A 22,672-nucleotide genomic window follows, 5' to 3' on the forward strand; every position below is an offset into this window, starting at 1 on the left:
CCTCGTTAAAAACAACTCCAAGAATTTTTACATTGTCTCGTTTTATAGTGAGCTGCGGGAGTTGGGCGGTGTCCCAGGATCCCAAAGTCAGACATTCAGATTTATTTAAATTAAGTTTAAAACCAGATGCCTGGGAAAAAAAATCAATGCGCAACACCGCCCTCCGGAGGGAAGCAGGGTCCACGCACACAACCGTCACGTCATCCATGTAGCCAAAGACTCTCACATCACTGCCACCTCCGCCTGGAACAGGAACCCCTCTAATCACTTTGTCTTTCCTTATTGCGCTCAGCAGGGGCTCCATGGCGCAGATGAACAGGATGGGCGACAAGGGGCATCCCTGCTTCACTCCGGACTCAAGGGGAACTCCATCTGTTAAAAAGCCATTAAGAGAAATTTGACTAAAACAATTTTTATATAAAATCTTAATACAATTTAAAAGCATATTAGGGATACCCATTCTTTTTAAAACTCTAAAAAGAAATCTATGAGAGACTCTATCGAAAGCTTTTTCAAAATCTAGGGCTAAAAGAGCTACATTTTGACCCCGGTCTCTGGAATACCAAATTACATCCCTTAATACGTTTAAAACCTCTGAAATACTTCTGCCTGGTACACTACAAACCTGCTCAGGCTGGATTAGTTTGGCAATGACACTCCTGAGCCGGTCTGCAACCACCTTAGCAAGTACCTTGTAATCAACATTTAGGAGAGTTATGGGTCTCCAATTCGCTAGAGTACTGCGGTCACCTTTTTTATATATCAAAGACACCACTCCTCTCCTCCACGAAAATGGCAACTGTTCACAAATAAAAACTTCTTTAAAAAGCATAAAAAGTTCCTCTTTTAAAATGTCCCAAAAAGTAAGGTAAAATTCTACAGGTAGTCCGTCACACCCAGGTGCTTTGCCCTTAGAGAAACTTTTAAAAACATAAAATAATTCCTCTAAAACAATATCGCGTTCTAAAAACTCCTGGTCTGTAAAATTTAACTTAAAATCGAGATCATTAAGAGCATCAGATAAAAAGGACTCATCTATACACTTTTTACTAAAAAGATGCTTATAAAAGTTAAAAGTAGCATTCAACATTCCCTGCATAGATGTTTCACCCTCTAGATTTGTGATCACTTCTCTTTTATCCATGACTTTTTTGAAGAAGAAGCGAGAGCACTTCTCCCCCTCCTCCAAGTGCTGCACTCTAGAGTTAAAAATAATCTCTTTCCCCTTTGTGTCTATGCAGTTCTGAATTTCAGTTTTTAGGCTAGCAATATCATCTCCCACCTCCACCCCTAGCTCTTTGAATTTAAAAAGTGTTTGCAGTTTGGTGTTAAGATCACTAAAACATCTTTTTTTCTCTCTAGCTTTACGTCTCCCTGCTTTTATAAAAAACATTCTGACTTTTTTTTTCAAATTTTCCCACCAGGTTACCATAGGGGCATCAGAAGGTTTTTGTCGCCGCCAGGCTTGATAGGCTTTACCAAAGTCTTGTCGAATCAGAGGGTCCTCCAGCAGGTAAGTACTTAGACGCCAGAGGCCCCTGTTGACCCTCTGTTCATCCCGGTATTCTAGATGCACCTCCAAGCCCTTATGGTCAGAAAATATATTTGATGTTAAAACACATTTTACAGGGTTAAAATCATCTGATAGGAAAATAAAATCGATCCTGGAGGACACCCCTCTTCCGGACCACGTATAACCAGGGTCCGTCGGCAGGAGTGACCTCCACGCATCGCATAATTTAAAATCAGTTATAAAATCTTTCAATAGATGACATGACTTATCCAATTTGCGTAAAGGGTCACCCCCTGCTCGTTGTTCACTAGCACAAAGACAATTAAAATCACCCCCTACGACCAGGGGAGATGACCCAGTACAGTACAATGGCAATATCCCAAATAAATTAATTCTCTCTTGCTTATCAGGGGGAGCATAAATATTCATTACACGTAGGGTAAAACCATTAAATTTAAAATGCACTAAAACCACTCTGCCTGGTACTATTTCTGTGACAGCATTTATAGTAATATTTCTCCCACGACAGAGGAAGCCCACCCCCGCTGACTTGTTGTCATTGGAGCCAGACCAGATGGAGGGCCCCAGTCTCCAATCTGTCTTGATATCATTATAATTTAGTGCATGTTGTATCCCGCATTCCTGTAATAAACATATGTCAAAGTCAGTGGTTTCTAAATACTTGAATAGAGCAGCCCTACGAACTGGGCTCTTTAATGACCTCACATTCAGTGAGACAAGTCTTATTGTGGGCATTCATAGGTCAGGGTGGTGGATCTTCCATGAGGACACCTGACTCAAAGCCCTGTATATCAAATTGCTCCAGGACATCCGGGCTAGATGACCCAAACGACTCGATATTCTGTGAGCCGGCGGTTGCCCCCTCGTAGGTCACGGTTCCCAGCCACATTCCAGGAGACGCTGGGGATTCGACATTCCGTCTCTTTTTCGGGGCAGACTCCACTAGGTCACTGGTGCAGTCCTCCTCTTCCTCCACCTCCTCCAGGGGGGGAGACTGGTCCATCAGGACAAGATCAGCAACACAGATTTCCTGATGTTCGCCACCTAGAAGCAAAGCCCCCTCATCTGGCTGGCTAATCGCCCTGGAAGATCCTGAGGCCATCGCTGCGTGGTCCCCTGTAGCCAACCGCACAGGGGCACCACCCTCCAGCCCAACAGGATCGGTATCGGGAACCATCGATACGGAGGATACCCTCCCAGAAGGAGGACCCCCCCGCTCCGGTCCATGCGAGGTCCGCCCATCGTTAAGGGACTTCGATGCAGGTGCCGCCCCAGAGGGGCCTCCGGCTCCCTGCTCCATCCCAGCCTTCTCGCCCTTCGAACCGCCCTCCGACGCCGGCCTGCCAGTGAAGACCGGTGGGCGCATCGGCTCAGCTTCAGAAGATGCAGCTTCTGCGTAGGTCCTGGTCCTGGTCCTGTTGGGGCATCCTCGGAACATGTGCCCCGCCTCACCGCAGAGATTACATTTCCTCCCAGCGGGACAGTCCTTCATTAAATGTCCGTAACAGCTGCAATTATTGCAGCGGTCTACTTTCCTGCCCGAGCAGGACGTTTGGGTATGACCCATTTGTCCACAGTTCCTGCAACATACTGGCATTCCAGGATAAAATAAGTAGCCTCTGCTCTTACCGATTACGAAGGTTGAGGGAGGGTGTAGCATTCCTCCCACTCCACTAAGGTCCCTCTTTAGACGGGCCATATACCTTCTCTTGCCGCACCAGAAGCCTACCGCGTTCTTCACAGTACCCAGGTATCTCAGATCATCACAATAGCGGGTAAGGTAGGTCGAGATGTCTGCAGCTTCCACAAAGGGGTTCGGGAAATGCACCACGATGGGGATCTCGTCATAAGCATACAAGAGACAAAAGGTTAGTCCATCCAACTCATCTAAGTAGTTTTTCTCGTTTACCTTTTGTACGAGTTGCTGACAGCATCCCTGGCTCTTGAAGGTGATGGTGTATGTCCCCTTGTACTCGTTGTCCTGGAAGCAGAATATGTCTTCCCGCCGAAACTCCAGAACTCCAAGAAGAATCCTATGGCAGATGTAGTCCAAATTCTTCTCCATCCTCGATGCTGCTCCAACTTCAATCCTCACGGTGTTCCGCATCCGGGCATCACCCGATGAATATGTGAGCGTTGCCGGCATCCTTCACTCAGGAACGTACCGACTCTTCTCTCTGAAAGGCGCAAGCCTTCATGGGATCCCTTCCCGTTGCTCCCGGACTAATCCTTCCTCCCAATAGCAGCAGGGGGGTTAAGTCCCTCCGAAGAGGAACGATCCCCCCAGGCCGAGAGAAAGGGTACCAAGAGCACCTCACAGGCAAGACCACACAGGTAAACCTGATAGATCGTGCCAAAAGGCCGAGAAGCGATAACCAGAATTGGTTTCAAACTACGGAGCCACCCAAGGATCCTGAAAAGTCCATTTGTGGAGATGAGCTCCTGGACTCCCGTTAAGAAGACATGTTGTCAACCTCTAGATCCCTTACATGCCTGCACTTTTCGGCTTGCTGCTGCTGCAATCCACGCGTTTTAGATCTGCATAACTCCACCTCTTTAAACACAGCACCTTCACCCCCTGCTGTTCCCACCCGCCTCAACACCGTTGGAAGGGAGGAGAACCAATTAAGGCGGGGGGTGGGGTGGAGCGAGCAGCTGTCTACCCTTAGCAGGAGGGCTCCTGATTACATACCTCTCCTGCTGCTGCTGCTGCTGGCTGTCCAGCAGCAGACTGAAGGTGGCTGCTGCTGTGCACAGGTATATAAAGGCTCAGAGCCTATTATGACACGCGCAGCCAGCGTTCCATTGCCACATTCCATCTACTGCAGGCAGGATACCTGGCTGGCTGAATGTCGCTGAGAAGCTCACAGAGACCGCCATAAGCAACAGTTTAACAGAATGCCACAGACTAATCAACCAAACTTTTTGGGTTGGGTTCTCTTTTATAGTCTGCAGGCATTAAATGAAAGAAGTCAGTGTTCCAGCAGAGGGAGACAACGTTTCAGAAAAGGCATTGTAGCAAACCAAAAAAGAAATTTTAAGCGCAGCAGAGTAACCAGCGCACATACCTGTTAGCTCAGGTGAGTTTAAAAGGCTGCTGTTGATAACAAGGGCATTTGCTAAATAGATGGTGTGTGTGCAACAATATACTGAAAGGTCAATTATATTGTGCAGCTTATCTCACCACCTGTAGTTATTTAGGTGAAAGCTCCAAAATGCTTGCCTAATATGTCTGTTTATCCAAAAGGAAGTAAAAAGGGAGAGCTAGAAAGATAGCATTGCATCACATTACATGGCAATGCAATGCACAGTTGCTGAAGTTGAACCAAAATGAGCTTGTAATCTGGCTTCTGCAACTTTGAACATGAAAAATCCAATGAGGAGAAGAAAAGCAAAGCCAAAGAGTCCATCCCAAAATCCGACAAACAAGCAAAATGAACAAAAAACATTGAATTCAATTCTTTCTGATTTTAGAAACTGCATTAAAGAAGGGGTGCACCGGTCCTGGAGATACTGCAATACCAGGTCAATGCATGGAGTGGACAGAGCAAGCTCTTTTTCCATCTCCCTGTTCTAAAAATCCATTTAATATATGGTCCCCAGATAGGGGACGTATCAGATATTAAACTGATAAGAACAGATACTACACTTGATCTTAGCCAAAAGGCCGAGAAGCGATAACCAGAATTGGTTTCAAACTACGGAGCCACCCAAGGATCCTGAAAAGTCCATTTGTGGAGATGAGCTCCTGGACTCCCGTTAAGAAGACATGTTGTCAACCTCTAGATCCCTTACATGCCTGCACTTTTCGGCTTGCTGCTGCTGCAATCCACGCGTTTTAGATCTGCATAACTCCACCTCTTTAAACACAGCACCTTCACCCCCTGCTGTTCCCACCCGCCTCAACACCGTTGGAAGGGAGGAGAACCAATTAAGGCGGGGGGTGGGGTGGAACGAGCAGCTGTCTACCCTTAGCAGGAGGGCTCCTGATTACATACCTCTCCTGCTGCTGCTGCTGCTGGCTGTCCAGCAGCAGACTGAAGGTGGCTGCTGCTGTGCACAGGTATATAAAGGCTCAGAGCCTATTATGACACGCGCAGCCAGCGTTCCATTGCCACATTCCATCTACTGCAGGCAGGATACCTGGCTGGCTGAATGTCGCTGAGAAGCTCACAGAGACCGCCATAAGCAACAGTTTAACAGAATGCCACAGACTAATCAACCAAACTTTTTAGGTTGGGTTCTCTTTTATAGTCTGCAGGCATTAAATGAAAGAAGTCAGTGTTCCAGCAGAGGGAGACAACGTTTCAGAAAAGGCATTGTAGCAAACCAAAAAAGAAATTTTAAGCGCAGCAGAGTAACCAGCGCACATACCTGTTAGCTCAGGTGAGTTTAAAAGGCTGCTGTTGATAACAAGGGCATTTGCTAAATAGATGGTGTGTGTGCAACAATATACTGAAAGGTCAATTATATTGTGCAGCTTATCTCACCACCTGTAGTTATTTAGGTGAAAGCTCCAAAATGCTTGCCTAATATGTCTGTTTATCCAAAAGGAAGTAAAAAGGGAGAGCTAGAAAGATAGCATTGCATCACATTACATGGCAATGCAATGCACAGTTGCTGAAGTTGAACCAAAATGAGCTTGTAATCTGGCTTCTGCAACTTTGAACATGAAAAATCCAATGAGGAGAAGAAAAGCAAAGCCAAAGAGTCCATCCCAAAATCCGACAAACAAGCAAAATGAACAAAAAACATTGAATTCAATTCTTTCTGATTTTAGAAACTGCATTAAAGAAGGGGTGCACCAGTCCTGGAGATACTGCAATACCAGGTCAATGCGTGGAGTGGACAGAGCAAGCTCTTTTTCCATCTCCCTGTTCTAAAAATCCATTTAATATATGGTCCCCAGATAGGGGACGTATCAGATATTAAACTGATAAGAACAGATACTACACTTGATCTTAGCCAAAAGGCCGAGAAGCGATAACCAGAATTGGTTTCAAACTACGGAGCCACCCAAGGATCCTGAAAAGTCCATTTGTGGAGATGAGCTCCTGGACTTCCGTTAAGAAGACATGTTGTCAACCTCTAGATCCCTTACATGCCTGCACTTTTCGGCTTGCTGCTGCTGCAATCCACGCGTTTTAGATCTGCATAACTCCACCTCTTTAAACACAGCACCTTCACCCCCTGCTGTTCCCACCCGCCTCAACACCGTTGGAAGGGAGGAGAACCAATTAAGGCGGGGGGTGGGGTGGAACGAGCAGCTGTCTACCCTTAGCAGGAGGGCTCCTGATTACATACCTCTCCTGCTGCTGCTGCTGCTGGCTGTCCAGCAGCAGACTGAAGGTGGCTGCTGCTGTGCACAGGTATATAAAGGCTCAGAGCCTATTATGACACGCGCAGCCAGCGTTCCATTGCCACATTCCATCTACTGCAGGCAGGATACCTGGCTGGCTGAATGTCGCTGAGAAGCTCACAGAGACCGCCATAAGCAACAGTTTAACAGAATGCCACAGACTAATCAACCAAACTTTTTGGGTTGGGTTCTATTTTATAGTCTGCAGGCATTAAATGAAAGAAGTCAGTGTTCCAGCAGAAGGAGACAACGTTTCAGAAAAGGCATTGTAGCAAACCAAAAAAGAAATTTTAAGCGCAGCAGAGTAACCAGCGCACATACCTGTTAGCTCAGGTGAGTTTAAAAGGCTGCTGTTGATAACAAGGGCATTTGCTAAATAGATGGTGTGTGTGCAACAATATACTGAAAGGTCAATTATATTGTGCAGCTTATCTCACCACCTGTAGTTATTTAGGTGAAAGCTCCAAAATGCTTGCCTAATATGTCTGTTTATCCAAAAGGAAGTAAAAAGGGAGAGCTAGAAAGATAGCATTGCATCACATTACATGGCAATGCAATGCACAGTTGCTGAAGTTGAACCAAAATGAGCTTGTAATCTGGCTTCTGCAACTTTGAACATGAAAAATCCAATGAGGAGAAGAAAAGCAAAGCCAAAGAGTCCATCCCAAAATCCGACAAACAAGCAAAATGAACAAAAAACATTGAATTCAATTCTTTCTGATTTTAGAAACTGCATTAAAGAAGGGGTGCACCGGTCCTGGAGATACTGCAATACCAGGTCAATGCGTGGAGTGGACAGAGCAAGCTCTTTTTCCATCTCCCTGTTCTAAAAATCCATTTAATATATGGTCCCCAGATAGGGGACGTATCAGATATTAAACTGATAAGAACAGATACTACACTTGATCTTAGCCAAAAGGCCGAGAAGCGATAACCAGAATTGGTTTCAAACTACGGAGCCACCCAAGGATCCTGAAAAGTCCATTTGTGGAGATGAGCTCCTGGACTCCCGTTAAGAAGACATGTTGTCAACCTCTAGATCCCTTACATGCCTGCACTTTTCGGCTTGCTGCTGCTGCAATCCACGCGTTTTAGATCTGCATAACTCCACCTCTTTAAACACAGCACCTTCACCCCCTGCTGTTCCCACCCGCCTCAACACCGTTGGAAGGGAGGAGAACCAATTAAGGCGGGGGGTGGGGTGGAACGAGCAGCTGTCTACCCTTAGCAGGAGGGCTCCTGATTACATACCTCTCCTGCTGCTGCTGCTGCTGGCTGTCCAGCAGCAGACTGAAGGTGGCTGCTGCTGTGCACAGGTATATAAAGGCTCAGAGCCTATTATGACACGCGCAGCCAGCGTTCCATTGCCACATTCCATCTACTGCAGGCAGGATACCTGGCTGGCTGAATGTCGCTGAGAAGCTCACAGAGACCGCCATAAGCAACAGTTTAACAGAATGCCACAGACTAATCAACCAAACTTTTTGGGTTGGGTTCTCTTTTATAGTCTGCAGGCATTAAATGAAAGAAGTCAGTGTTCCAGCAGAGGGAGACAACGTTTCAGAAAAGGCATTGTAGCAAACCAAAAAAGAAATTTTAAGCGCAGCAGAGTAACCAGCGCACATACCTGTTAGCTCAGGTGAGTTTAAAAGGCTGCTGTTGATAACAAGGGCATTTGCTAAATAGATGGTGTGTGTGCAACAATATAAGATAAGATAAGATAAGATAAGATAAGATAAGATATACTTTATTTATCCCGTAGGAAATTGCGGTATCACAGCAGCAGAACACAGATCTCGAACATGACACATATGATAACATAACATTTGGAATACTTTAGACATTGCTTTTCAGACATTTGTTAAACACCCCCATAGCTGTTGGAACAAACGATCTCCTGTATTTTTCCTTTTTACACCTTAGTTGTATTAGGCGATTGCTGAATGTGCTCTTCTGTTTCGCAAACAGTTCATAAAGCGGGTGTGTGTTGTTGCCCATTATAGCTCTGCACTTCTTCTTAATCCTTTCCTCTACCACCTCTTCAAAAGTCCCAAGCTGTAGGCCCACCGTCGCGCTAGCCTTCTTTATAAGTTTGTTGAGCTTGTTGGCGTCAGCAACACGCACACTGTTACCCCAGCAAATTATTGCCGCAAAGGTGGCACTAGCCACAATGGATTGGTAGAACACCTCAAGCATTTTGCCACACACATTAAAAGACCTTAACTTCCTTAGGAAGTACAATCTACTCATCCCCTTCTTGTAGACCTTCTCCACGTGGCACTTCCAGTCTAGCTTGCTATCCAGGTAAACCCCCAAATATTTGAAACTGTCCACCATCTCCACATCCTGACCGTCAATGGTAACAGGTAGGCATACCTTCTTGCACCTTCCATAGCTCATCACCAACTCCCTGGTTTTCTTAACATTTAGTTCTAGATGGTTAGCCTGGCACCATACTACAAAGTCCGCAACCACCCTTCTATATTCCTCTTCATCCTGGTCCTTCCCAATACCGCCAACTATCACAGAGTCATCCGAGTACTTCTGGAGGTAACAACGGTCTGATTTATACTGAAAGTCAGCTGTGTACAATGTAAAGAGGAATGGCGACAGCACTGTTCCCTGCGGGGCTCCGACACTGCTCAGTACACTATCTGATGTAGCCGTCCCCCACCTAACAAACTGTGGCCTATCCGACAGGTAGTCAATTATCCAATTCACAAGTCCCTCATCCACCGCCATTTTAATCAACTTTCCACGCAGTAAGAGTGGCTGTAATGTGTTGAACGCACTAGAGAAATCAAAGAACAAAGCACGCACTGTGGTTCCATCATTGTCCAAAAAGGAATGTACTGTTTGTAGCAGAGACGCTACAGCATCGTCCACCCCCAGTCCCTGCCGGTACGCAAACTGAAGATCATCAGTATGCGCCATCACCCTCGGACACAAGTGAGCAAGTACTATTCTCTCCAAGGACTTCATCGCATGCGATGTTAAGGCCACCGGTCTATAGTCCCCCGGGGAAGTCGGGAAGGTAGTCTTGGGAACCGGCACCAGGCAGGAAGTCTTCCATAGCACTGGTACTCTCTTTGATTGTAAGCTCTGGTTAAAGAGATGCTGGAAGACAGTACACAACTCATTTGCACACACTCTGAGGACACGTGGACTGAGACCGTCAGGCCCTGCTGCTTTGCCAATGGCCAGCTTACTAAACTGGTCCCTCACGTCATTTTTGGAGACCGAGAAATGATCTATTTCACCCCCTGTTAATTTAGCTAGTTGTTCCCCGGCCTCCTCCCCCTTCCCTGCTGCTACCGCACCTTTATTGCTGAATCTATTGAAGAACTCATTCATTTCATTAGCCATTCTAAGTCCACCACCCACCTGCTCCGACCTTGCCTTAAACCCAGTCACTAGCTTCATTCCAGCCCACACCTCTCTGGAGCTTTTTCGTGCAAATTGATTTTCTAATTTAACTCTGAATGCCTCACGGGCAATCTTAATTTTCCCCTTTAGGTCTCGCTGTATAATTTTCAATGCCTCCTTGTCCTTCCTTTTAAAAGCCAGTTTTTTCATGTTTAGTAAATGTTTCAACTCTTTTGTAATCCATGGCTTATTGTTTGCATAACACCGAATCTCTTGAACAGGTACTACAATGTCCATACAGAAGTTGATGTAATCAGTAACTCTGCCAGTAATCTCATTAACATCACAATTCTCTTTCATGGTACACAACACCTCCCAGTCTGTACAATCAAAGCAGTCTTGTAACGCCTCCTCTGCTGCTGGACACCACTTCCTTATCTTTTTAATTGTCACTGGTTGTTTGCGGACATCTGGTTGGTAAGCAGGAGACAATAGTATGAGGTTGTGGTCAGATTTCCCCAGGGGGGGTAATGCAGCCGATGAATAAGCATTCTTAACATTAGCAATATAGCAATATACTGAAAGGTCAATTATATTGTGCAGCTTATCTCACCACCTGTAGTTATTTAGGTGAAAGCTCCAAAATGCTTGCCTAATATGTCTGTTTATCCAAAAGGAAGTAAAAAGGGAGAGCTAGAAAGATAGCATTGCATCACATTACATGGCAATGCAATGCACAGTTGCTGAAGTTGAACCAAAATGAGCTTGTAATCTGGCTTCTGCAACTTTGAACATGAAAAATCCAATGAGGAGAAGAAAAGCAAAGCCAAAGAGTCCATCCCAAAATCCGACAAACAAGCAAAATGAACAAAAAACATTGAATTCAATTCTTTCTGATTTTAGAAACTGCATTAAAGAAGGGGTGCACCGGTCCTGGAGATACTGCAATACCAGGTCAATGCGTGGAGTGGACAGAGCAAGCTCTTTTTCCATCTCCCTGTTCTAAAAATCCATTTAATATATGGTCCCCAGATAGGGGACGTATCAGATATTAAACTGATAAGAACAGATACTACACTTGATCTTAGCCAAAAGGCCGAGAAGCGATAACCAGAATTGGTTTCAAACTACGGAGCCACCCAAGGATCCTGAAAAGTCCATTTGTGGAGATGAGCTCCTGGACTCCCGTTAAGAAGACATGTTGTCAACCTCTAGATCCCTTACATGCCTGCACTTTTCGGCTTGCTGCTGCTGCAATCCACGCGTTTTAGATCTGCATAACTCCACCTCTTTAAACACAGCACCTTCACCCCCTGCTGTTCCCACCCGCCTCAACACCGTTGGAAGGGAGGAGAACCAATTAAGGCGGGGGGTGGGGTGGAACGAGCAGCTGTCTACCCTTAGCAGGAGGGCTCCTGATTACATACCTCTCCTGCTGCTGCTGCTGCTGCTGGCTGTCCAGCAGCAGACTGAAGGTGGCTGCTGCTGTGCACAGGTATATAAAGGCTCAGAGCCTATTATGACACGCGCAGCCAGCGTTCCATTGCCACATTCCATCTACTGCAGGCAGGATACCTGGCTGGCTGAATGTCGCTGAGAAGCTCACAGAGACCGCCATAAGCAACAGTTTAACAGAATGCCACAGACTAATCAACCAAACTTTTTGGGTTGGGTTCTCTTTTATAGTCTGCAGGCATTAAATGAAAGAAGTCAGTGTTCCAGCAGAGGGAGACAACGTTTCAGAAAAGGCATTGTAGCAAACCAAAAAAGAAATTTTAAGCGCAGCAGAGTAACCAGCGCACATACCTGTTAGCTCAGGTGAGTTTAAAAGGCTGCTGTTGATAACAAGGGCATTTGCTAAATAGATGGTGTGTGTGCAACAATATAAGAAAAGATAAGATAAGATAAGATAAGATAAGATATACTTTATTTATCCCGTAGGAAATTGCGGTATCACAGCAGCAGAACACAGATCTCGAACATGACACATATGATAACATAACATTTGGAATACTTTAGACATTGCTTTTCAGACATTTGTTAAACACCCCCATAGCTGTTGGAACAAACGATCTCCTGTATTTTTCCTTTTTACACCTTAGTTGTATTAGGCGATTGCTGAATGTGCTCTTCTGTTTCGCAAACAGTTCATAAAGCGGGTGTGTGTTGTTGCCCATTATAGCTCTGCACTTCTTCTTAATCCTTTCCTCTACCACCTCTTCAAAAGTCCCAAGCTGTAGGCCCACCGTCGCGCTAGCCTTCTTTATAAGTTTGTTGAGCTTGTTGGCGTCAGCAACACGCACACTGTTACCCCAGCAAATTATTGCCGCAAAGGTGGCACTAGCCACAATGGATTGGTAGAACACCTCAAGCATTTTGCCACACACATTAAAAGACCTTAACTTCCTTAGGAAGTACAATCTACTCATCCCCTTCTTGTAGACCTTCTCCACGTGGCACTTCCAGTCTAGCTTGCTATCCAGGTAAACCCCCAAATATTTGAAACTGTCCACCATCTCCACATCCTGACCGTCAATGGTAACAGGTAGGCATACCTTCTTGCACCTTCCATAGCTCATCACCAACTCCCTGGTTTTCTTAACATTTAGTTCTAGATGGTTAGCCTGGCACCATACTACAAAGTCCGCAACCACCCTTCTATATTCCTCTTCATCCTGGTCCTTCCCAATACCGCCAACTATCACAGAGTCATCCGAGTACTTCTGGAGGTAACAACGGTCTGATTTATACTGAAAGTCAGCTGTGTACAATGTAAAGAGGAATGGCGACAGCACTGTTCCCTGCGGGGCTCCGACACTGCTCAGTACACTATCTGATGTAGCCGTCCCCCACCTAACAAACTGTGGCCTATCCGACAGGTAGTCAATTATCCAATTCACAAGTCCCTCATCCACCGCCATTTTAATCAACTTTCCACGCAGTAAGAGTGGCTGTAATGTGTTGAACGCACTAGAGAAATCAAAGAACAAAGCACGCACTGTGGTTCCATCATTGTCCAAAAAGGAATGTACTGTTTGTAGCAGAGACGCTACAGCATCGTCCACCCCCAGTCCCTGCCGGTACGCAAACTGAAGATCATCAGTATGCGCCATCACCCTCGGACACAAGTGAGCAAGTACTATTCTCTCCAAGGACTTCATCGCATGCGATGTTAAGGCCACCGGTCTATAGTCCCCCGGGGAAGTCGGGAAGGTAGTCTTGGGAACCGGCACCAGGCAGGAAGTCTTCCATAGCACTGGTACTCTCTTTGATTGTAAGCTCTGGTTAAAGAGATGCTGGAAGACAGTACACAACTCATTTGCACACACTCTGAGGACACGTGGACTGAGACCGTCAGGCCCTGCTGCTTTGCCAATGGCCAGCTTACTAAACTGGTCCCTCACGTCATTTTTGGAGACCGAGAAATGATCTATTTCACCCCCTGTTAATTTAGCTAGTTGTTCCCCGGCCTCCTCCCCCTTCCCTGCTGCTACCGCACCTTTATTGCTGAATCTATTGAAGAACTCATTCATTTCATTAGCCATTCTAAGTCCACCACCCACCTGCTCCGACCTTGCCTTAAACCCAGTCACTAGCTTCATTCCAGCCCACACCTCTCTGGAGCTTTTTCGTGCAAATTGATTTTCTAATTTAACTCTGAATGCCTCACGGGCAATCTTAATTTTCCCCTTTAGGTCTCGCTGTATAATTTTCAATGCCTCCTTGTCCTTCCTTTTAAAAGCCAGTTTTTTCATGTTTAGTAAATGTTTCAACTCTTTTGTAATCCATGGCTTATTGTTTGCATAACACCGAATCTCTTGAACAGGTACTACAATGTCCATACAGAAGTTGATGTAATCAGTAACTCTGCCAGTAATCTCATTAACATCACAATTCTCTTTCATGGTACACAACACCTCCCAGTCTGTACAATCAAAGCAGTCTTGTAACGCCTCCTCTGCTGCTGGACACCACTTCCTTATCTTTTTAATTGTCACTGGTTGTTTGCGGACATCTGGTTGGTAAGCAGGAGACAATAGTATGAGGTTGTGGTCAGATTTCCCCAGGGGGGGTAATGCAGCCGATGAATAAGCATTCTTAACATTAGCAATATAGCAATATACTGAAAGGTCAATTATATTGTGCAGCTTATCTCACCACCTGTAGTTATTTAGGTGAAAGCTCCAAAATGCTTGCCTAATATGTCTGTTTATCCAAAAGGAAGTAAAAAGGGAGAGCTAGAAAGATAGCATTGCATCACATTACATGGCAATGCAATGCACAGTTGCTGAAGTTGAACCAAAATGAGCTTGTAATCTGGCTTCTGCAACTTTGAACATGAAAAATCCAATGAGGAGAAGAAAAGCAAAGCCAAAGAGTCCATCCCAAAATCCGACAAACAAGCAAAATGAACAAAAAACATTGAATTCAATTCTTTCTGATTTTAGAAACTGCATTAAAGAAGGGGTGCACCGGTCCTGGAGATACTGCAATACCAGGTCAATGCGTGGAGTGGACAGAGCAAGCTCTTTTTCCATCTCCCTGTTCTAAAAATCCATTTAATATATGGTCCCCAGATAGGGGACGTATCAGATATTAAACTGATAAGAACAGATACTACACTTGATCTTAGCCAAAAGGCCGAGAAGCGATAACCAGAATTGGTTTCAAACTACGGAGCCACCCAAGGATCCTGAAAAGTCCATTTGTGGAGATGAGCTCCTGGACTCCCGTTAAGAAGACATGTTGTCAACCTCTAGATCCCTTACATGCCTGCACTTTTCGGCTTGCTGCTGCTGCAATCCACGCGTTTTAGATCTGCATAACTCCACCTCTTTAAACACAGCACCTTCACCCCCTGCTGTTCCCACCCGCCTCAACACCGTTGGAAGGGAGGAGAACCAATTAAGGCGGGGGGTGGGGTGGAACGAGCAGCTGTCTACCCTTAGCAGGAGGGCTCCTGATTACATACCTCTCCTGCTGCTGCTGCTGCTGGCTGTCCAGCAGCAGACTGAAGGTGGCTGCTGCTGTGCACAGGTATATAAAGGCTCAGAGCCTATTATGACACGCGCAGCCAGCGTTCCATTGCCACATTCCATCTACTGCAGGCAGGATACCTGGCTGGCTGAATGTCGCTGAGAAGCTCACAGAGACCGCCATAAGCAACAGTTTAACAGAATGCCACAGACTAATCAACCAAACTTTTTGGGTTGGGTTCTCTTTTATAGTCTGCAGGCATTAAATGAAAGAAGTCAGTGTTCCAGCAGAGGGAGACAACGTTTCAGAAAAGGCATTGTAGCAAACCAAAAAAGAAATTTTAAGCACAGCAGAGTAACCAGCGCACATACCTGTTAGCTCAGGTGAGTTTAAAAGGCTGCTGTTGATAACAAGGGCATTTGCTAAATAGATGGTGTGTGTGCAACAATATACTGAAAGGTCAATTATATTGTGCAGCTTATCTCACCACCTGTAGTTATTTAGGTGAAAGCTCCAAAATGCTTGCCTAATATGTCTGTTTATCCAAAAGGAAGTAAAAAGGGAGAGCTAGAAAGATAGCATTGCATCACATTACATGGCAATGCAATGCACAGTTGCTGAAGTTGAACCAAAATGAGCTTGTAATCTGGCTTCTGCAACTTTGAACATGAAAAATCCAATGAGGAGAAGAAAAGCAAAGCCAAAGAGTCCATCCCAAAATCCGACAAACAAGTAAAATGAACAAAAAACATTGAATTCAATTCTTTCTGATTTTAGAAACTGCATTAAAGAAGGGGTGCACCGGTCCTGGAGATACTGCAATACCAGGTCAATGCGTGGAGTGGACAGAGCAAGCTCTTTTTCCATCTCCCTGTTCTAAAAATCCATTTAATATATGGTCCCCAGATAGGGGACGTATCAGATATTAAACTGATAAGAACAGATACTACACTTGATCTTAGCCAAAAGGCCGAGAAGCGATAACCAGAATTGGTTTCAAACTACGGAGCCACCCAAGGATCCTGAAAAGTCCATTTGTGGAGATGAGCTCCTGGACTCCCGTTAAGAAGACATGTTGTCAACCTCTAGATCCCTTACATGCCTGCACTTTTCGGCTTGCTGCTGCTGCAATCCACGCGTTTTAGATCTGCATAACTCCACCTCTTTAAACACAGCACCTTCACCCCCTGCTGTTCCCACCCGCCTCAACACCGTTGGAAGGGAGGAGAACCAATTAAGGCGGGGGGTGGGGTGGAACGAGCAGCTGTCTACCCTTAGCAGGAGGGCTCCTGATTACATACCTCTCCTGCTGCTGCTGCTGCTGGCTGTCCAGCAGCAGACTGAAGGTGGCTGCTGCTGTGCACAGGTATATAAAGGCTCAGAGCCTATTATGACACGCGCAGCCAGCGTTCCATTGCCACATTCCATCTACTGCAGGCAGGATACCTGGCTGGCTGAATGTCGCTGAGAAGCTCACAGAGACCGCCATAAGCAACAGTTTAACAGAATGCCACAGACTAATCAACCAAACTTTTTGGGTTGGGTTCTCTTTTATAGTCTGCAGGCATTAAATGAAAGAAGTCAGTGTTCCAGCAGAGGGAGACAACGTTTCAGAAAAGGCATTGTAGCAAACCAAAAAAGAAATTTTAAGCGCAGCAGAGTAACCAGCGCACATACCTGTTAGCTCAGGTGAGTTTAAAAGGCTGCTGTTGATAACAAGGGCATTTGCTAAATAGATGGTGTGTGTGCAACAATATACTGAAAGGTCAATTATATTGTGCAGCTTATCTCACCACCTGTAGTTATTTAGGTGAAAGCTCCAAAATGCTTGCCTAATATGTCTGTTTATCCAAAAGGAAGTAAAAAGGGAGAGCTAGAAAGATAGCATTGCATCACATTACATGGCAATGCAATGCACAGTTGCTGAAGTTGAACCAAAATGAGCTTGTAATCTGGCTTCTGCAACTTTGAACATGAAAAATCCAATGAGGAGAAGAAAAGCAAAGCCAAAGAGTCCATCCCAAAATCCGACAAACAAGCAAAATGAACAAAAAACATTGAATTCAATTCTTTCTGATTTTAGAAACTGCATTAAAGAAGGGGTGCACCGGTCCTGGAGATACTGCAATACCAGGTCAATGCGTGGAGTGGACAGAGCAAGCTCTTTTTCCATCTCCCTGTTCTAAAAATCCATTTAATATATGGTCCCCAGATAGGGGACGTATCAGATATTAAACTGATAAGAACAGATTTTTTTTTTTTTGATTGAATATATCTTTTATTAGCACAAAAAATAAGTTAACAGACAGTGTACAGTGCCGCAGCCCAGTACACACAGAATTCTACATCATATTTACATAGCATGAGGATACGACGCACTAACTAGACACATCACACCCCTATGCTACACAAAACACTCAATCTGAAAGAAAAAGCATGTCAATCAATACAGTACGACGAACCGTGATAAGGGATGGGGATTGGGAAAAAGGGGATGGGGAGGGGAAAATCACAGGCCCGAAGCTTTATTGAAAGACAAGACACATAAGGGGAGAGGGGGAGGAGGGGTTTAGTCCTCGTCCTCGTCCTCCGGACCGTCCATGATGGAATAGTCTCTGAGCAGATAAGAACAGATACTACACTTGATCTTAGCCAAAAGGCCGAGAAGCGATAACCAGAATTGGTTTCAAACTACGGAGCCACCCAAGGATCCTGAAAAGTCCATTTGTGGAGATGAGCTCCTGGACTCCCGTTAAGAAGACATGTTGTCAACCTCTAGATCCCTTACATGCCTGCACTTTTCGGCTTGCTGCTGCTGCAATCCACGCGTTTTAGATCTGCATAACTCCACCTCTTTAAACACAGCACCTTCACCCCCTGCTGTTCCCACCCGCCTCAACACCGTTGGAAGGGAGGAGAACCAATTAAGGCGGGGGGTGGGGTGGAACGAGCAGCTGTCTACCCTTAGCAGGAGGGCTCCTGATTACATACCTCTCCTGCTGCTGCTGCTGCTGGCTGTCCAGCAGCAGACTGAAGGTGGCTGCTGCTGTGCACAGGTATATAAAGGCTCAGAGCCTATTATGACACGCGCAGCCAGCGTTCCATTGCCACATTCCATCTACTGCAGGCAGGATACCTGGCTGGCTGAATGTCGCTGAGAAGCTCACAGAGACCGCCATAAGCAACAGTTTAACAGAATGCCACAGACTAATCAACCAAACTTTTTGGGTTGGGTTCTCTTTTATAGTCTGCAGGCATTAAATGAAAGAAGTCAGTGTTCCAGCAGAGGGAGACAACGTTTCAGAAAAGGCATTGTAGCAAACCAAAAAAGAAATTTTAAGCGCAGCAGAGTAACCAGCGCACATACCTGTTAGCTCAGGTGAGTTTAAAAGGCTGCTGTTGATAACAAGGGCATTTGCTAAATAGATGGTGTGTGTGCAACAATATACTGAAAGGTCAATTATATTGTGCAGCTTATCTCACCACCTGTAGTTATTTAGGTGAAAGCTCCAAAATGCTTGCCTAATATGTCTGTTTATCCAAAAGGAAGTAAAAAGGGAGAGCTAGAAAGATAGCATTGCATCACATTACATGGCAATGCAATGCACAGTTGCTGAAGTTGAACCAAAATGAGCTTGTAATCTGGCTTCTGCAACTTTGAACATGAAAAATCCAATGAGGAGAAGAAAAGCAAAGCCAAAGAGTCCATCCCAAAATCCGACAAACAAGCAAAATGAACAAAAAACATTGAATTCAATTCTTTCTGATTTTAGAAACTGCATTAAAGAAGGGGTGCACCGGTCCTGGAGATACTGCAATACCAGGTCAATGCGTGGAGTGGACAGAGCAAGCTCTTTTTCCATCTCCCTGTTCTAAAAATCCATTTAATATATGGTCCCCAGATAGGGGACGTATCAGATATTAAACTGATAAGAACAGATACTACACTTGATCTTAGCCAAAAGGCCGAGAAGCGATAACCAGAATTGGTTTCAAACTACGGAGCCACCCAAGGATCCTGAAAAGTCCATTTGTGGAGATGAGCTCCTGGACTCCCGTTAAGAAGACATGTTGTCAACCTCTAGATCCCTTACATGCCTGCACTTTTCGGCTTGCTGCTGCTGCAATCCACGCGTTTTAGATCTGCATAACTCCACCTCTTTAAACACAGCACCTTCACCCCCTGCTGTTCCCACCCGCCTCAACACCGTTGGAAGGGAGGAGAACCAATTAAGGCGGGGGGTGGGGTGGAACGAGCAGCTGTCTACCCTTAGCAGGAGGGCTCCTGATTACATACCTCTCCTGCTGCTGCTGCTGCTGGCTGTCCAGCAGCAGACTGAAGGTGGCTGCTGCTGTGCACAGGTATATAAAGGCTCAGAGCCTATTATGACACGCGCAGCCAGCGTTCCATTGCCACATTCCATCTACTGCAGGCAGGATACCTGGCTGGCTGAATGTCGCTGAGAAGCTCACAGAGACCGCCATAAGCAACAGTTTAACAGAATGCCACAGACTAATCAACCAAACTTTTTGGGTTGGGTTCTCTTTTATAGTCTGCAGGCATTAAATGAAAGAAGTCAGTGTTCCAGCAGAGGGAGACAACGTTTCAGAAAAGGCATTGTAGCAAACCAAAAAAGAAATTTTAAGCGCAGCAGAGTAACCAGCGCACATACCTGTTAGCTCAGGTGAGTTTAAAAGGCTGCTGTTGATAACAAGGGCATTTGCTAAATAGATGGTGTGTGTGCAACAATATACTGAAAGGTCAATTATATTGTGCAGCTTATCTCACCACCTGTAGTTATTTAGGTGAAAGCTCCAAAATGCTTGCCTAATATGTCTGTTTATCCAAAAGGAAGTAAAAAGGGAGAGCTAGAAAGATAGCATTGCATCACATTACATGGCAATGCAATGCACAGTTGCTGAAGTTGAACCAAAATGAGCTTGTAATCTGGCTTCTGCAACTTTGAACATGAAAAATCCAATGAGGAGAAGAAAAGCAAAGCCAAAGAGTCCATCCCAAAATCTGACAAACAAGCAAAATGAACAAAAAACATTGAATTCAATTCTTTCTGATTTTAGAAACTGCATTAAAGAAGGGGTGCACCGGTCCTGGAGATACTGCAATACCAGGTCAATGCGTGGAGTGGACAGAGCAAGCTCTTTTTCCATCTCCCTGTTCTAAAAATCCATTTAATATATGGTCCCCAGATAGGGGACGTATCAGATATTAAACTGATAAGAACAGATACTACACTTGATCTTAGCCAAAAGGCCGAGAAGCGATAACCAGAATTGGTTTCAAACTACGGAGCCACCCAAGGATCCTGAAAAGTCCATTTGTGGAGATGAGCTCCTGGACTCCCGTTAAGAAGACATGTTGTCAACCTCTAGATCCCTTACATGCCTGCACTTTTCGGCTTGCTGCTGCTGCAATCCACGCGTTTTAGATCTGCATAACTCCACCTCTTTAAACACAGCACCTTCACCCCCTGCTGTTCCCACCCGCCTCAACACCGTTGGAAGGGAGGAGAACCAATTAAGGCGGGGGGTGGGGTGGAACGAGCAGCTGTCTACCCTTAGCAGGAGGGCTCCTGATTACATACCTCTCCTGCTGCTGCTGCTGCTGGCTGTCCAGCAGCAGACTGAAGGTGGCTGCTGCTGTGCACAGGTATATAAAGGCTCAGAGCCTATTATGACACGCGCAGCCAGCGTTCCATTGCCACATTCCATCTACTGCAGGCAGGATACCTGGCTGGCTGAATGTCGCTGAGAAGCTCACAGAGACCGCCATAAGCAACAGTTTAACAGAATGCCACAGACTAATCAACCAAACTTTTTGGGTTGGGTTCTCTTTTATAGTCTGCAGGCATTAAATGAAAGAAGTCAGTGTTCCAGCAGAGGGAGACAACGTTTCAGAAAAGGCATTGTAGCAAACCAAAAAAGAAATTTTAAGCGCAGCAGAGTAACCAGCGCACATACCTGTTAGCTCAGGTGAGTTTAAAAGGCTGCTGTTGATAACAAGGGCATTTGCTAAATAGATGGTGTGTGTGCAACAATATACTGAAAGGTCAATTATATTGTGCAGCTTATCTCACCACCTGTAGTTATTTAGGTGAAAGCTCCAAAATGCTTCCCTAATATGTCTGTTTATCCAAAAGGAAGTAAAAAGGGAGAGCTAGAAAGATAGCATTGCATCACATTACATGGCAATGCAATGCACAGTTGCTGAAGTTGAACCAAAATGAGCTTGTAATCTGGCTTCTGCAACTTTGAACATGAAAAATCCAATGAGGAGAAGAAAAGCAAAGCCAAAGAGTCCATCCCAAAATCCGACAAACAAGCAAAATGAACAAAAAACATTGAATTCAATTCTTTCTGATTTTAGAAACTGCATTAAAGAAGGGGTGCACCGGTCCTGGAGATACTGCAATACCAGGTCAATGCGTGGAGTGGACAGAGCAAGCTCTTTTTCCATCTCCCTGTTCTAAAAATCCATTTAATATATGGTCCCCAGATAGGGGACGTATCAGATATTAAACTGATAAGAACAGATACTACACTTGATCTTAGCCAAAAGGCCGAGAAGCGATAACCAGAATTGGTTTCAAACTACGGAGCCACCCAAGGATCCTGAAAAGTCCATTTGTGGAGATGAGCTCCTGGACTCCCGTTAAGAAGACATGTTGTCAACCTCTAGATCCCTTACATGCCTGCACTTTTCGGCTTGCTGCTGCTGCAATCCACGCGTTTTAGATCTGCATAACTCCACCTCTTTAAACACAGCACCTTCACCCCCTGCTGTTCCCACCCGCCTCAACACCGTTGGAAGGGAGGAGAACCAATTAAGGCGGGGGGTGGGGTGGAACGAGCAGCTGTCTACCCTTAGCAGGAGGGCTCCTGATTACATACCTCTCCTGCTGCTGCTGCTGGCTGTCCAGCAGCAGACTGAAGGTGGCTGCTGCTGTGCACAGGTATATAAAGGCTCAGAGCCTATTATGACACGCGCAGCCAGCGTTCCATTGCCACATTCCATCTACTGCAGGCAGGATACCTGGCTGGCTGAATGTCGCTGAGAAGCTCACAGAGACCGCCATAAGCAACAGTTTAACAGAATGCCACAGACTAATCAACCAAACTTTTTGGGTTGGGTTCTCTTTTATAGTCTGCAGGCATTAAATGAAAGAAGTCAGTGTTCCAGCAGAGGGAGACAACGTTTCAGAAAAGGCATTGTAGCAAACCAAAAAAGAAATTTTAAGCGCAGCAGAGTAACCAGCGCACATACCTGTTAGCTCAGGTGAGTTTAAAAGGCTGCTGTTGATAACAAGGGCATTTGCTAAATAGATGGTGTGTGTGCAACAATATACTGAAAGGTCAATTATATTGTGCAGCTTATCTCACCACCTGTAGTTATTTAGGTGAAAGCTCCAAAATGCTTG

The 22,672-nt window shown here is 45.3% G+C and overlaps 10 non-coding genes and 1 pseudogene across 10 annotated transcripts; all 11 read right to left on the reverse strand.

Moving 5' to 3' along the window:
- Positions 1-5,022: 5,022 nt before the first annotated feature.
- On the reverse strand, positions 5,023-5,213 carry LOC141213993 (U2 spliceosomal RNA). Its single transcript, XR_012283325.1, has one exon. It is a non-coding gene; the product is annotated as a U2 spliceosomal RNA (small nuclear RNA).
- A 1,115-nt stretch (positions 5,214-6,328) lies between these two features.
- Positions 6,329-6,519, reverse strand: LOC141214004 (U2 spliceosomal RNA). The gene has a single exon (XR_012283335.1). It is a non-coding gene; the product is annotated as a U2 spliceosomal RNA (small nuclear RNA).
- Positions 6,520-7,634: 1,115 nt separating this feature from the next.
- On the reverse strand, positions 7,635-7,825 carry LOC141213920 (U2 spliceosomal RNA). The gene has a single exon (XR_012283253.1). It is a non-coding gene; the product is annotated as a U2 spliceosomal RNA (small nuclear RNA).
- A 3,351-nt stretch (positions 7,826-11,176) lies between these two features.
- On the reverse strand, positions 11,177-11,367 carry LOC141213921 (U2 spliceosomal RNA). Its single transcript, XR_012283254.1, has one exon. It is a non-coding gene; the product is annotated as a U2 spliceosomal RNA (small nuclear RNA).
- A 3,354-nt stretch (positions 11,368-14,721) lies between these two features.
- LOC141213922 (U2 spliceosomal RNA) lies at positions 14,722-14,912 on the reverse strand. The gene has a single exon (XR_012283255.1). It is a non-coding gene; the product is annotated as a U2 spliceosomal RNA (small nuclear RNA).
- Positions 14,913-16,027: 1,115 nt separating this feature from the next.
- Positions 16,028-16,218, reverse strand: LOC141213923 (U2 spliceosomal RNA). The gene has a single exon (XR_012283256.1). It is a non-coding gene; the product is annotated as a U2 spliceosomal RNA (small nuclear RNA).
- A 1,115-nt stretch (positions 16,219-17,333) lies between these two features.
- On the reverse strand, positions 17,334-17,533 carry LOC141214090 (U2 spliceosomal RNA). Its single transcript, XR_012283417.1, has one exon. It is a non-coding gene; the product is annotated as a U2 spliceosomal RNA (small nuclear RNA).
- A 265-nt stretch (positions 17,534-17,798) lies between these two features.
- Positions 17,799-17,908, reverse strand: LOC141214130 (U2 spliceosomal RNA; annotated as a pseudogene).
- Positions 17,909-19,023: 1,115 nt separating this feature from the next.
- On the reverse strand, positions 19,024-19,214 carry LOC141213924 (U2 spliceosomal RNA). Its single transcript, XR_012283257.1, has one exon. It is a non-coding gene; the product is annotated as a U2 spliceosomal RNA (small nuclear RNA).
- A 1,115-nt stretch (positions 19,215-20,329) lies between these two features.
- LOC141213926 (U2 spliceosomal RNA) lies at positions 20,330-20,520 on the reverse strand. Its single transcript, XR_012283259.1, has one exon. It is a non-coding gene; the product is annotated as a U2 spliceosomal RNA (small nuclear RNA).
- Positions 20,521-21,635: 1,115 nt separating this feature from the next.
- Positions 21,636-21,826, reverse strand: LOC141213927 (U2 spliceosomal RNA). Its single transcript, XR_012283260.1, has one exon. It is a non-coding gene; the product is annotated as a U2 spliceosomal RNA (small nuclear RNA).
- Positions 21,827-22,672: the final 846 nt, after the last annotated feature.

This window comes from Phyllobates terribilis, unplaced genomic scaffold (genome assembly GCF_046119375.1).
Source record: "Phyllobates terribilis strain yellow unplaced genomic scaffold, ASM4611937v1 Scaffold_213__1_contigs__length_3403324, whole genome shotgun sequence".
Taxonomy (NCBI): Eukaryota; Metazoa; Chordata; class Amphibia; order Anura; family Dendrobatidae; genus Phyllobates; species Phyllobates terribilis.